Source organism: Mus musculus, chromosome X, assembly GCF_000001635.26.
Source record: "Mus musculus strain C57BL/6J chromosome X, GRCm38.p6 C57BL/6J".
NCBI classification, from domain to species: Eukaryota; Metazoa; Chordata; class Mammalia; order Rodentia; family Muridae; genus Mus; species Mus musculus.
The window spans coordinates 104,097,663-104,111,056 of NC_000086.7; the positions used below are offsets into that span (position 1 = coordinate 104,097,663).

The following is a 13,394-nucleotide window of genomic DNA, read 5'->3' on the forward strand; positions in this document are numbered from 1 at the left end:
GCTTTCACGTAGCATCCCCAGAGCTACCCTGAAGACCACATTTGGTCCCTGTCCTCAGATCTTTATAACTCTATGCTATCAAATTTCAAATCCCAAGGTAGAATCTCGAATCAAAAGTTTTTAGGTGGAAGAGAGAGGTCAGAAGAACCAATGGCTTCTGTTCCAGAAACCTGCTCTGTCCTCCAGCTCCTACTTGAGGAAAGAGAAATGCTTCTAAGTCCATGGACACTTCTATCATCCTTTTGTACTCTATAACAGCTTCTTTCTTGACTATTAACTCACCCAGTTATTCAAACAGGGAGAAATAAGGTTCGGATGTGGTGCCTCTATAGTTATCTGTTCCTCATGGGCATTAAAGAAAAAAAGGCATTAGTCACTAAAGTTTTTACTCTAAAGTCCTCTTCAGGTATCCACTTATTGCCATGTCTTTCAAATATTTACACGTTGTCCTATTTAGGCTTTTTAAAAGGCAGCTTTTTCTTTGGAGGACGGCAGAAATACGTGTATAGGGAGGGGAAAAAAATCAAGCTACAATTACACTTTTTATCCAGAAAAAAGTAAATCAGATGGTGCCAAAATCCAAAGAGAAAACACAGATTAAAGTCTGCACTTTCTAAATCTGTTCCTTAACTAAACACAGCTGCTAAAGATGGAGTATTTACTTGCTTGTATATCTGTAATAATGCTGCCATTAGTGTTCAGATAGGATGCTGGAAACACTCTCCATTCTTAAGATATGTTCTCAGAAGGACTTTCTATAGGAGTGGGGATGTATTCTACACTGATCCATCCACAAACTCACCTAGTTATACTTTACATTTACAGTGTGATAAAAGAAGACTAACATGTATTGAGTGATACTTTACCAAGCACTTTAAATATATTTATTACTTTATGCAAACAGCAGCCTTGTTAAACATATATTATTATTTTCTTTAATAAATATGGAAAAAAATCTCAGAAAAAGTTAACTCATTGAACTCCATCTAACTAACAGGAAGGGAATCAGGGTTTAGGTCCAGCACTAAGTTATTCCTGGTAAAGCTCATGGTCCTATCTTGTATTAATATACTAGGGCTGAGGGCAAAGGCTCTTTGATGGGGTCATAAACATAGATTCAGTGGATCATTTATTCTACTACCATTTATGATACACAAATGCATTGCCACATCAATGTGAGACATTCCCAGTATGAAAATAAAACAATTCTCTCATTCTCTCTCTCCCTCTCCCTCTCTTTGAAAGTAGAAAGGGTACTATGAGAGGTGAGGAAGAAGAGGGGTAGGAAGAACAAGATTAGATACAGGAATATGTGTGCCATGAAAATAGAAAGTGGTACTATTTGAGTGGATAGAGGACCAGCAAGAACAAGCAAAGAAAGTAGTGGGCAAAAATAAACAAAATATAATGGATATGTCGCAATGCAACTCATTTCTCTGTGTGATAACCAAAAGATTAATAACAAACATGTGGACTAACTGATTATAAGAATTAAACGATGGGGCTGGTGAGATGGCTCAGTGGGTAAGAGCACCCGACTGCTCTTCCAAAGGTCCGGAGTTCAAATCCCAGCAACCACATGGTGGCTCACAACCATCAGTAACAAGATCTGATGCCCTCTTCTGGTGTGTCTGAAGACAGCTACAGTGTACTTATGTATAATAAATAAATAAAAAAAAAAGAATTAAACGATGGGCTGACGAGATGGCCCAGCAGGTAAGAGCACTGACTGCTCTTTCAAAGATACTGAGTTCAATTCCCAGCAACCACATGGTGGCTCACAACCATCTGTAACCAGATCTGGCGCCCTCTTCTGGAGTGTGTGAAGACAGCTACAGTGTACTTACATATAATAAATAAATAAATCTTAAAAAAGAATTAAACAACAATCTTGAACTCATTAACATGCTGCTGTAGCAAAAACAATTCCATTGAACTCTTTATATATATAATATCTACTTACAGGAAACTAATAAAAAAGTAGAGGAGACTGAAGTCAGTTCTCAGCTTGCAGAGCACCTGAAATCAAGAGTTAGCATTATAATCAATATATTTTTGTCAGATGAAACTTAATCAAAAGAAATACAGTAAGAAGGATTCCCTCCCCAAATTCTGGTGTGCTTTGTTTGGTTTGGTTTTGAGGGAGGGTCTCAGTCTGCTTTTCTAGTGTCGCTTTCAGTTAAATTTAAGGAATAAATAAATAAATAATTACAGATGGCTTTACAATTTAACAAAATGGCCACATACATTCTTACACTTGAATATCACTATACCACGTGTCAGTAAAGTAACTGTCATCTTGGTTTATTGATGAGAAAAAGCAAGGGCCAGGGAAACAATAGCATAAAGTTGTTGTTGTAATGGGGTTGCTTGGGCCCTGAGGGCTTTGAATCTTGTAGTTTATTCAATACAGTTTTTGGTAGAAAAGATAAGTGATCAAAGTGGCACATTAGGTTAGTCAACTTAAGTTGAATCACAAGAGGTCATAGTGGGAAACAAGAGGAATGCTGGACAAGCAGCAAGGGCCCAAGTTTAAATCATGGCTTTATCTAATTATTCTTATGCAATTATGCAAAATGAAGACAATTCCTGCTTTTAATATTTAAAAGGTGTTGGGAGCTCAGATGAGAGAAACAATGGATTCAAGAATGCTTAGGTTCAATCCCCAGGACCTCAAGAAAATAAATAAGATACTTTGGTCTGAGAGTGCAGTCAGCTTGACTAACATGCATGACATGCTTGGTTTAATCACCCCAATGTGAGACACACACCCACACACACACCCACACACACACACACACATACACACACACAGAGAGAGAGAGAGAGAGAGAGAGAGAGAGAGAGAGAGAGAGAGAGAGAGACCGTGATTGGTTTTCTTGAAATAAATCAAACCTTTGTTACATAGAAGTTTTAAATAAATATTCAATGGATCATCCATTCTATTGTCATTTATGATAAATATATTGACCTGTAACATTGTCAATGCAGATATAAAATTCACCATACAATATGCTCTGTAAATAAGGTAGGTACTACGCTTGGATTAGAAGGGAAGATGAGTGTGGTGACATTAGACTTTTCTTATTGCATAACCCATTTCCTTTTTACTTCCTGAAACCATTAGGGCCCAAAGATTCAGCCTCACTTAAAACTAAGATACCAGTAAGATGGCAGGAATATGGGTTATGAGTCATAGGAGAGAGCTGTAGCAAAATGTCTTCCAACATCTTCCATTATGAGTTAAAGAAAAAAATTTACATTTTGGCCTTTTTTTTCAGTGTAAAAGACAGCCTAATTATCTCTTAATATACACCTAGATAAAAATCTTACTAGATCAAATGAACCTACTATATAATGAGACAACCTGTGGATTATAGACAAGTTATTTTGACACATATTAAAAGATTGGAGGGGGACTATTATTCTGGCTCAAGTTATTTTTGTTCACTCTTTCTTCTTCATTTTTATTGGCCTCTTTTCATTTTTGCTCCAATTTTTTAGTTTTCCCAACTAGTTCTGTGCTATCACTCACTTCTTTTGTTCTCAAAATATTCCAGTATATTTATACAGTTCTGGAGAAATTGTACCATATTCAGACAAGATATTCCAATCTCTATCCTAACTATAATATGAATAACTGGCAGGCTTTTTTTCCCCCAAGATGCTGGCTCTTGAAAAGGTAAAAAGCTAGCATTATAAAGATAATGCTCTAAATATGATCCTGTAATTAAAGATCCATAGCCCCTACAGAGACTATTTAATAAAATGTGCCTTGTTATTTGCAAACACATCACAGAATCAGTTGGTAATTTTGCTAATACTGGCAAGTACTGAACTTACTTGCCAGAGAAACAAACGTATGGCTTTATAATATGAAGAAATGAGACCAAGGAGCTGTTTTTTCATAAATAGGAATAGAGGGCTGAAATCTATAAAATTTTCAGGTGAGTTAACATGACAAAATTGAATGCTAATTTTTGTTCACAATATTAGCCAGAGTATAAGGGTTCAGTCTGCCATGCCAACTCATAGCTATAGCTCTGACACTAAAATCTTGGTGGTTATCCAAATAGTTGTCACCAAGAAGCTATGGGATGACAAGGTAATGCAAGGTACCATAGTAATTTGATTCCATTATAGTGGAATAGCCAAGGTAGGCTAAACATTTTATCACTTGCTAAATTACTCTGGAGAATATTGTGACATCTTAGATCCAATTATCCACAAATACCTAATAGTAGCTATAGTCTTAGTTATTTTTGTCTAATTTATTTATGCTTAAAAAGGACTATTTGTTTGTCTACATAAAAGTGAACAAAGGTAAAGGAGCAAGATGTACACATAACCTCACCTGGAAAAGTCATAGTAGTATTTGTACTTCTTTAGATTAAATCCCAGTCTTACTGAACAAAGAAAGCAATTCATACGAGAACCCAAGCATAGCCAAAAATATAAGCATGCCATCACATGTACTGTATGAATGGACAGTATCCTTGTGTTTGGTATGCACCAATAGGCTCCACAGACAGCATATGCAGGTGAATGGCAATAAATAGCTCTTATTTTTAATGATTTCCATATGGTATCTTTTATTATTTCTTAAGTTCTCTCAAGTGAAGCTACATCATAAGCAAACTCTATGAGAAAATGCATATTTTGTACCAGTTAGATTAAAGTCACATTACCCTTAGGAGTAGACTTATTTTATTTACAGAAAATATGATTACAAACAGGAAGGGTAAAGAAAGGGAAAGGTATAGTATTTCACCAAAACAAGTTGCATACTAGATTTATTAGCTGCTGACCACTCATCCAACATAACCTCTATTCAACTGTAGCTAGTCGAATAAACTAAAACCCAGTTGCTATTTAAGCAGCTGCTATCACACTAGGTTAAATTCTACCCTTTAGCCACCACTTAACAACAAAGCTGAGAGAAATGTTTGCTGTTTGTAAATGAACTCAAGTTTAAGAACCAATAATAAGCTGACCAGTATCCTCTTAATATCTAATAATTATACTAAGTTTATTAAATTCATGCTATGTTCTAGAAACGTTATATTGAATTGTATTATTTTACCCTTACAAAAAAAATCCTCTGAAGTAGAAAGGAATTAGCATTTCTATTGCACAAATGAGAAGCCTGAGGTTTCTTAGAGTTTTAAGAAACCTTCTTAAAGTCACAGAGCCTTATCATTCTAGTCCAGTATGTGATGTAAGTATTTTAGGGTAGGGACAGATGCAGATGCTTGAGTGCGTTTGTGTGTGTCAAAGTGAACATTTTCCTGAGTAAAAACAGCTTGCTACTTAACTGACTTTTCTCTTGTTTTCCTTTAACTTCTTTGTGTATCGTCTTTTGGTGGTGAGTCTGTTCAGTTTTTCTTTGAATTGTCTTTCTTTTCAGACAGCAGAGGTTATTTTGACCCAGTCACACACACACTAACACAAATGTTGAGTTCATATGCTTTGAGAAAGTCTGGAGAGGAAAGATTGTTGCACATTTTGGCTCCTGGAAGTTGGTCAGATCCAGAAGCCATTCACTGATTTAGCTCTAGGAAGGTATTGAATTTCAGGTTCATCTATAGCATATCTAAAAAGTCCCTATTATGCCAGACTTCTGACTTATTGATAAGAATTTTCTGAACCCCAGTGTTCTTATTGTTCTCTCTTTTTGACCATATCTTGCATGGAACACTACATTCTTTATACCTACTATTACATCACACAATGAAAGCTTACAAGCGAGTTTTGATAGTAAGTGCTTATGTCTACGATAACGTGCCCTGGGCACTGCTTAACACATTATTTCCTCTTCAAGTTTCTGACTCAGGAATTCACAAAGGGTCACCACTGCCTACCATATCCAACTTAGTGTTCTCTGTCAGAATTTCAAGAACGGTCTGTCGAAACTGTCCCTGCCATATCTCAAGAGCCTTACCTGGAATCACGCACCATACCTGACATGATCCTTCTATTTGGAAGACATTCTTACTCTTTCTGCCTGAACATACACAAAAATCCCCTTGCAGTCTTTCTATCAGTCTTCTGAAATCACTTCTCCAGAATGTCTTCTGTTCCATACCATTTAATACAGGATGCTACATTACCTTAGACTTTTACGTATACTACCACACTAAGCCCCTACACAGTGATCTGAATATATGTTATAGAATGTGGTACTCCAAAGACAACAGCTGCTACTTTCATCAGATGAGCTGTGCCTGCTTGCAGGAGACCATAAAGACATCAAGACTGGCCTTTTGACTGTTGGTGTTCTCTCAGAGAAGGTGGGGATAGGGAGAGTCATTGCACTCTCATTGAAAATCCTGATTCTTTCCTTCATTTCCCAGTTATTTGCATGAAATTCTACCTTAACTGCATGTGCCATTAGGGTTTGGGATTATACAGACTGGGAAATGTTAAATGAAGTATGTGTGTGTCTCCTCCATCTATGTATCTCTGAAGAGTTCATCATCTCTGTTGGGTGAGACTTTCTGAAGTCACCTATTCTCTGTAAGTAAAAAAATACTCACTAGTTGTCTAAGTTAGACTTTGATAGAAACTTACTTTGGTTTGTCCTGGGAGTGTTAAGAGGAAGGTAATCCTTTGCTTACATCTTCCTAGGAAGGAATTCTTACAATGGTATGCAATGAAGGATTATTCAATACTTTCTTGTCACCTCCTTAAAGATACTTCTACATACTGGGAGATTTGGAACACAGATTTATGTTTCACACTTAGAAGTAGCTAGGGGAATGTAAATTCAGTTTTCATCTAATTTTCTTACATTTTACTAATTGCCTATAAAATATTTCTTCTGTTAAAGGAAGACTGTTTTAATCACTCTTCATTAGGTGATTCATTAGGCATTCATTAGGGATTTCAGTAAGATACCAACTGAAAAAAAATCTAACTATATCCATGTGATATAATTGCTACTGGCCTTTGTATCAATCAGAAAAAGACTAGATTTTTTTCTCTAATGTTAACTTTACTCAAAGTGTCCAAGTGAACTGAACTTAAGCAAATCTGTGTCTATAAATAGGCTTGAAACAATATACCACATGATCTAGTGAAAAATCATGCTTCATAGATGTGATAAAATTTTGTGCCTTTTGGCATTTCTTGACTAACATGATAAAACTACCTTTTATTTTCACAGTATATTATAGGCTATAAAGATGTCACATCTGTTATTTTATTTGGTCTGTGCAATAAAATTATAAATTGGGCATTATCTTTTATGGGAGGAGAAATAATCTTAAGAATCAGATGAATTAAGAGAGACCCGACAAATCCTAAAAGCTAGGAAGTTGAAAAAACAAGATCTGATTCCGGTATGGAAGGAGGGAAAGAGGGAGAGATGAGATAGGGGGGTATTTAGTGGGTGGAAATCTAGTGCAACGGAAACTTCCTGAAACCTATGAGGGTGACCCTAATGGGGACTCCTAGTAATAGAGGATATACAGCCTGAACTGGTCATCTTCTGTTAACTAGGCAAGGCTTCCAATGGTGGGACTGGCACACCAACCCAGCCACAAAACCTTCCACCCACACCTGTCCTGCCTGCAAGATGTGCTGTGAGAGAATGGCCCACCAATGACTACTCTAACTTGAGGCTGAAGCCACAAGGAGGAGCCCATGTCCAGTACTGCCTGGATGGCCAGAAACTGAAAGCTGGATGGTGCAGAGACCTAGGGTAAAACTAAACAGGACTTACCCCCCCCCCCAAATCAATAAAATGACTCCTAATATTCTACTACACTCATAGATTGGTGCCTAGCTCAGTCATCATCAGAAAATCTTCCTCTGGCAGCTGATAGGAGCATATACTGAGACCCACAGCCAAACATTATCCTAAGCTCAGGGAGTTCTGTGGAAGAATGGGAGGAGTGGTTATAGGAGCCAGTGGGGTTGAAGATGCCTGCAGAGTACAGCTCACAGAATCAACTAAGCAGGGCTCACAGAGACAGAAATGACAATCAGGAAACCTGTATGGGTCAGTACTAGGTTTTCTGCATACATGCTGTGGTTGTTTAGGTTGGGGTGTTTGTGGAACTCCGAACAGTGGGAGTGAGAGCTTTCTCTGACTCTTTTGCCTGTTCTTGGGACCCTTTTTCTCCTACTGGGCTGTCTTGTCCAGCCTGGATATGAGGATTTGTGCCCACTCTTTTTGCATCCTTTAATGCTGTGTTCAGTTGATAAGATCTGCACTTTTCTGAAGGGAAGAGCAGTGGATCTGGGGGAGAGGGAGGCTGGGTGGGGAGGCTTGGAGGAGTGGAGGCTTCAGTTGGGATATATTGTATGAGAGAATAAAAAGAAAAAAATCTTTAAAAAAATTGACATTACATCTGAAAAGAAAAAGAAAAAAGGAAAGAAACCTACCAAACTTGTAAAGCTAGGAAGTAGTTAAAAATAAATCTGATTCCAGTATAGAGAAGTTGGACAGAGAAAGGATAACACAGTGCCCCAGCGGAGGAGGGAACCTGAAAAATGGCATTCTCTGAGTTTTGGTTTGAAAATTTGGCAACTAAGATTTTATGCTACTGAGCAATTTAAACCTTTTTATGAGACAGGATAATACTTATGATCATCTTCCCTCAGTTTCTGAAGTACTGGGATTACACACATTAGATTATGTTTAATAAGACATACTTCATATTCTGAGTTGATCAAGGCAGAAGGCAGGAGCACTCAGCAACTGAGTACAAGAGCAGTCAGTGCACTTGCTGAGCCATCTCTACCACCTCCCTCACTCCCTCTTAGAAGGCCTTCGACATGGGCTTTATTTCCTACCACTAAATGTTCCCAGAATTCTGCATGATTTTTCAAGACGTGATCCAAAGGTTAGATGTGGCCTCGTCACTCTACAAACCATGCCCTCCCACCCTCCTTATGAGTTTCACTGATTTGTTTGTTCAGAATACCATTCTCTATTCATTTTGTTTTGTTTTGAGACAAAGTCAATTGGAGCAGGTAGACAGACATGCATGTAGCCAATGATGACTCTGGGCTTCTATCTTCTTCCCTCTACCTTTCCAATATTGGGTTACAGATGCATACTATGTTAATGTAATGCTAGGATCAAGCCTAGAGCCTCAGCCTGCTAGGGAAGCACTTTACCAACTAAGTTGCATACTGTACAACAATCCTACGTACTTTATCTCATCAATTTATGCCAATCTCTCATGGTCTATCACTTCTTTAAATCATCTCTATTTTTGTGAAGAGTAAGTGTGTTCAAGGAAACTGTTGAGGGATTTTAAAATAATAATACAAAATGTTAATACAAAATTAGAAAAAAATCATATTTAAATTCTATGTCTGTAATTAAATGATTATCAATGTTATCTAAGCTTTAAATATTTGCTTTCTTCTCTCTCTTCTTTTAAGATTTATTTATTTATTTATTTATTTATTTATTTATTTATTTATTTATATGAGTACACTGTAGCTGTCTTCAGACACTCAAGAAGAGGGCATTGGATCCCATTACAGATGGTTGTGAGTCACCATGTGCTTGCTGGGAATTGAACTCAGGACCTCAGGAAGGGCAGTCAGTGCTCTTCGCCACTGAGTCATCTCTTCAGCCCTCTACTCTATTTCTTTTCCATTATTCATTATTTGCTCACTATGTCAGTCATGAGTAAGTCTTATCTAGAACACGCCATTGACCATTTTTGAATATAATAAATGATGTATGTATGTATATATATGTATATATGAATAACTATAATTTAAAACAGAAAGAAATGTGACTTAATACAACAGAGCATTTCATAAAATTTCTAAAGATGTCACGGGAAGTTAAATTCAATGTTTGTGTAGAAAAAACATTTGAGTTTGGCCGTGGTGCATCAATAAAAATAGTGTGAGGATCCAATAATACATAGGAAAGCATTAGTATAAAAATTATGCAAATGCTATTTTAACTGCTAGAAAAGGGTAAAAGAAGCAGTTGTAGTAAGACAAGGAATGAGTCAGTCCCTTATTTCTTTATGCACAACCTCAAAATACTTTACTTCAAAAGAAGTTATGAGTTCCCTTGATTTCAGGGTCTCCACACCTTATTTCTGTCTTCTTCCTTTAGCAATCTAAAGAGACCATATTACATTATATATGAAAGCTTTCCAGGGCTGCTAAGGTCTGGCAGCATAAGGCCAGTCAAAGAAGAATCACTGACATTGCTCTGACATACTGAGTAAAATTAATGTATCAGATAAACAAATGAGCCAATTTAAGCTCATATGCAAACTAAAGGGAACTGCCTCAAGATCCACTTTAGGGATGGAGCTTAAAGCAGAGGAAGAGATTGAAGGGAGATAAAATATATTTGACACCCACTTTCCTAACAAAGTTCCATTATGATGCTAGTGGTCCCTCTGGAAGCTCTTTAACAGTCTTGTTTGCCGTTGCTACTTGGGTTCAGACAGAAAACAGACTATCCTTTCACGTGTCACTAATTGCATGGATTTTCTTTTTTTTTTATTTTAATTGATTTTTTTTATTACATATTTTCCTCAATTACATTTCCAATGCTATCCCAAAAGTCCCCCATACCCTCCCCCACACTTCCCTACCCACTCATTCTCATTTTTTTTTGGCCCTGGCGTTCCCCTGTACTGGGGCATATACAGTTTGCAAGACCAATGGGCCTCTCTTTCCAGTGATGGCCGACTAGGCCATCTTTTGATACATATGCAGCTAGAGTCAAGAGCTCCGGGGTACTGGTTAGTTCATAATGTTGTTCCACCTATAGGGTTGCAGATCCCTTTAGCTCCTTAGGTAATTTCTCTAGCTCCTCCATTGGGAGCCCTGTGATCCAACCAATAACTGACTGTGAGCATCCACTTCTGTGTTTGCTAGGCCCCGGCACAGTCTCTTTATGTTCTTTTTCTTCATCCTTAGAGCACACTCCACCTCCATCCCCTGCAAACCTCGCTCCCTCCCCACTTCTGCCCTTTGGAAGAACCATCAAGGCTGGCTGGAAATAAAGTCCAGTATTTAGCTAAAAAAAACCTGTACACTTCAGCCATATTTAGGGTCACATTAATTCATTTCCATTTCGATTCTTTTTCAAATCTCCTACAGGTACTAGTCACCAGAGAAACCGTTCTTCACAGAGACTTCCCTGAGGTTTGCTGGGAAGAATCTGGCTGTGCTCTGCTCCACTATTTCAGTTCTGTATGTTTTTTGAGAGGTCAACATCTTTGCCAACCGCCTCCCCCCCCCCCCCCGTTGTTGAACAATGTAGCTTGTATGAAAAATAATTGGAACAAACAAAACAACAACCCTACAATACAATCCACCAAGAAATATACAGTTACTGATAAGAAACTGCAATGTGAAACTAGTAAGGAACACAATGGTACTGTTGATGAAATTATTTCTAATCACAGAGAAAAGTAAAATCCTCAGAATTTTTTTAAACAGTTACTTACGGACACTTGATCTTTGACAAAGAAGCCAAAAATACACAATGGGGGAAAAAGCGTCTTCAATAAATGGTGCTCATCCAACTGACTGTCTGTAGGTAGAAGAATGAAAATAGGCCCATATTTGTTACCTTGCACAAAGCTCAAGTCCAAATGGATCAAGGACCTCAACATAAAACCAGATACACTGCCGGGCGTGGTGGTACACGCCTTTAATCCCAGCACTTGGGAGGCAGAGGCAGGCCGATTTCTGAGTTCGAGGCCAGCCTGGTCTACAAAGTGAGTTCTAGGACAACCAGGTGATACAGAGAAACCCTGCCTCAAAAAAATAAAAAAACAACAACAAAAAAAGATACACTGACTCTAATAGAAGAGAAAGTGGAAAAGAACCTTGAACTCATTGGCACAGGGGGAAATTTCCTAAACAGAATTCCAATGGCTCATGCTGTAAGATCAAGAATTGATAAATGGGATCTCATGAAATTGGAAAGCTTCTGTAAGGCAAAGAACATAGTCGATAAGACAAATCGGCAACCTACAGAAGAATGGATAAAGAAAATGTGGTACATTTACATAATAGAATACTAATCAGCCATTAAAAAAATGACATGGTGAAAATGGATGGAACTAAAAAGTATCATTCTGAGTAAGGTACCCCAGACCCAGAAAGACATACATGATATGTACTCACTTCTAAGTGGACATTAGCCATAAATTACAGAATAACTATGCTATAATCCACAGATCCAAAGAAGATAAGTAACAAGGAAAATCCAAGGGAGGTTTCTTGAATCTTGCTCAGAAGGGGAAATAAAATAGACATTGAAGATGGATAGAAGGAGGGAAGTTAATGGAAGGAGGTGGATAGATGGGAGAGTAGGTGGGGAGGGAAACTGGGGTAGGATCAGTTGTGAGGATGGCTGACTGGAACTGGACAACCAATTGGTATGCTCTTCCTTGGGGAGGACTACCTCTCATGCTCCCAGCTTAACTAAGTTGCCTGTGCAGATCTTTGTGTAGAGTTGAAGCCTCCTGGGCTTTTCCCATGCAATTTGGCAAATTTGTTGATTTCAATCTTGTTTAGCTCACATTTGGTAGACATGTTGGTAGTGTGTAACTTATGGGTATAGCTTCTGAAGTTATTAGAAGACAAAAATCCCACAGCCAAGTCCCTGATCCTTTATACTTCTCTCCCTATTCTCCTTGTCTTCCACATGCCCTGCTGCCCAGATCCCTCCCTCCTTCCACTTTCATATTACATGTATTCTGATGCTCTCCTCATCCTTCTCCCTTATAGCTCCTCCTTCCAGTTTCTAGTTTTCTGGTGTTTATACTCACTCATTCTCACATAACTACACATAGAGAAAAGCTAGAAGCTAGGATCTGAATACTGGGCACGACATCAGGTTTCTGCCTTTCTGAGAATGGGTTGCTTCAATTAATATTTTTTCCTAGTTCTGTCAATTTTCCTGAAAATTTAATCAATAATTTCATTTTTCATGACTGAATAATTCCACTGTGCATATGTACCACATTTTCATTATCCATTCAGCTGTTGATGGACATGTATGCTGATTCCATATCCTTTCTACTATGAATAGTGCAGCAGTAAACATGTATTTGTGCATATATCTGTGGTGGGATATAGTCTTTGGGGTATATGCCCAGCAGTGGTATACTGGGCCATGCAATCGTTCTATTTTCAGTTATTTTACAAACATCCAAGCTGATTTCCACAGTGGTTGTACCAGTTTACATTTCCGTCAATGGTGTTAATGTTCCTCTTTTCCAACAGCCTCACCAAGATTAGTTGTCATTTGTTGTCTTGATGTTATCTATTCTGATTCAAAGTAGTTTAAATTTGCATTTATCTGATGACTAAGGCTGTTGAACTCATTGAAAAGTTAATTTTCTGTGAATTCTGTTTCTCTCTTTAGCTAATTTTTAAAAACACTG

The 13,394-nt window shown here is 37.8% G+C and overlaps 1 protein-coding gene across 5 annotated transcripts in view; it reads right to left on the minus strand.

Annotated features, from left to right (window-relative positions):
• Positions 1–13,394, minus strand: part of Nexmif (neurite extension and migration factor) — a 125,023-nt gene that overhangs the window by 20,902 nt on the left and 90,727 nt on the right. For 4 of the 5 annotated variants that reach the window (XM_030251340.1, XM_030251339.1, XM_006528034.4 and 1 more), the window contains one exon: positions 1,964–2,019. The exons of the other annotated variant lie outside the window; for it this stretch is intronic. The gene's annotated coding sequence lies outside the window, so the exon portion shown is untranslated. The remainder of the gene's footprint in view (positions 1–1,963; positions 2,020–13,394) is intronic. 5 annotated transcript variants of the gene reach the window in all.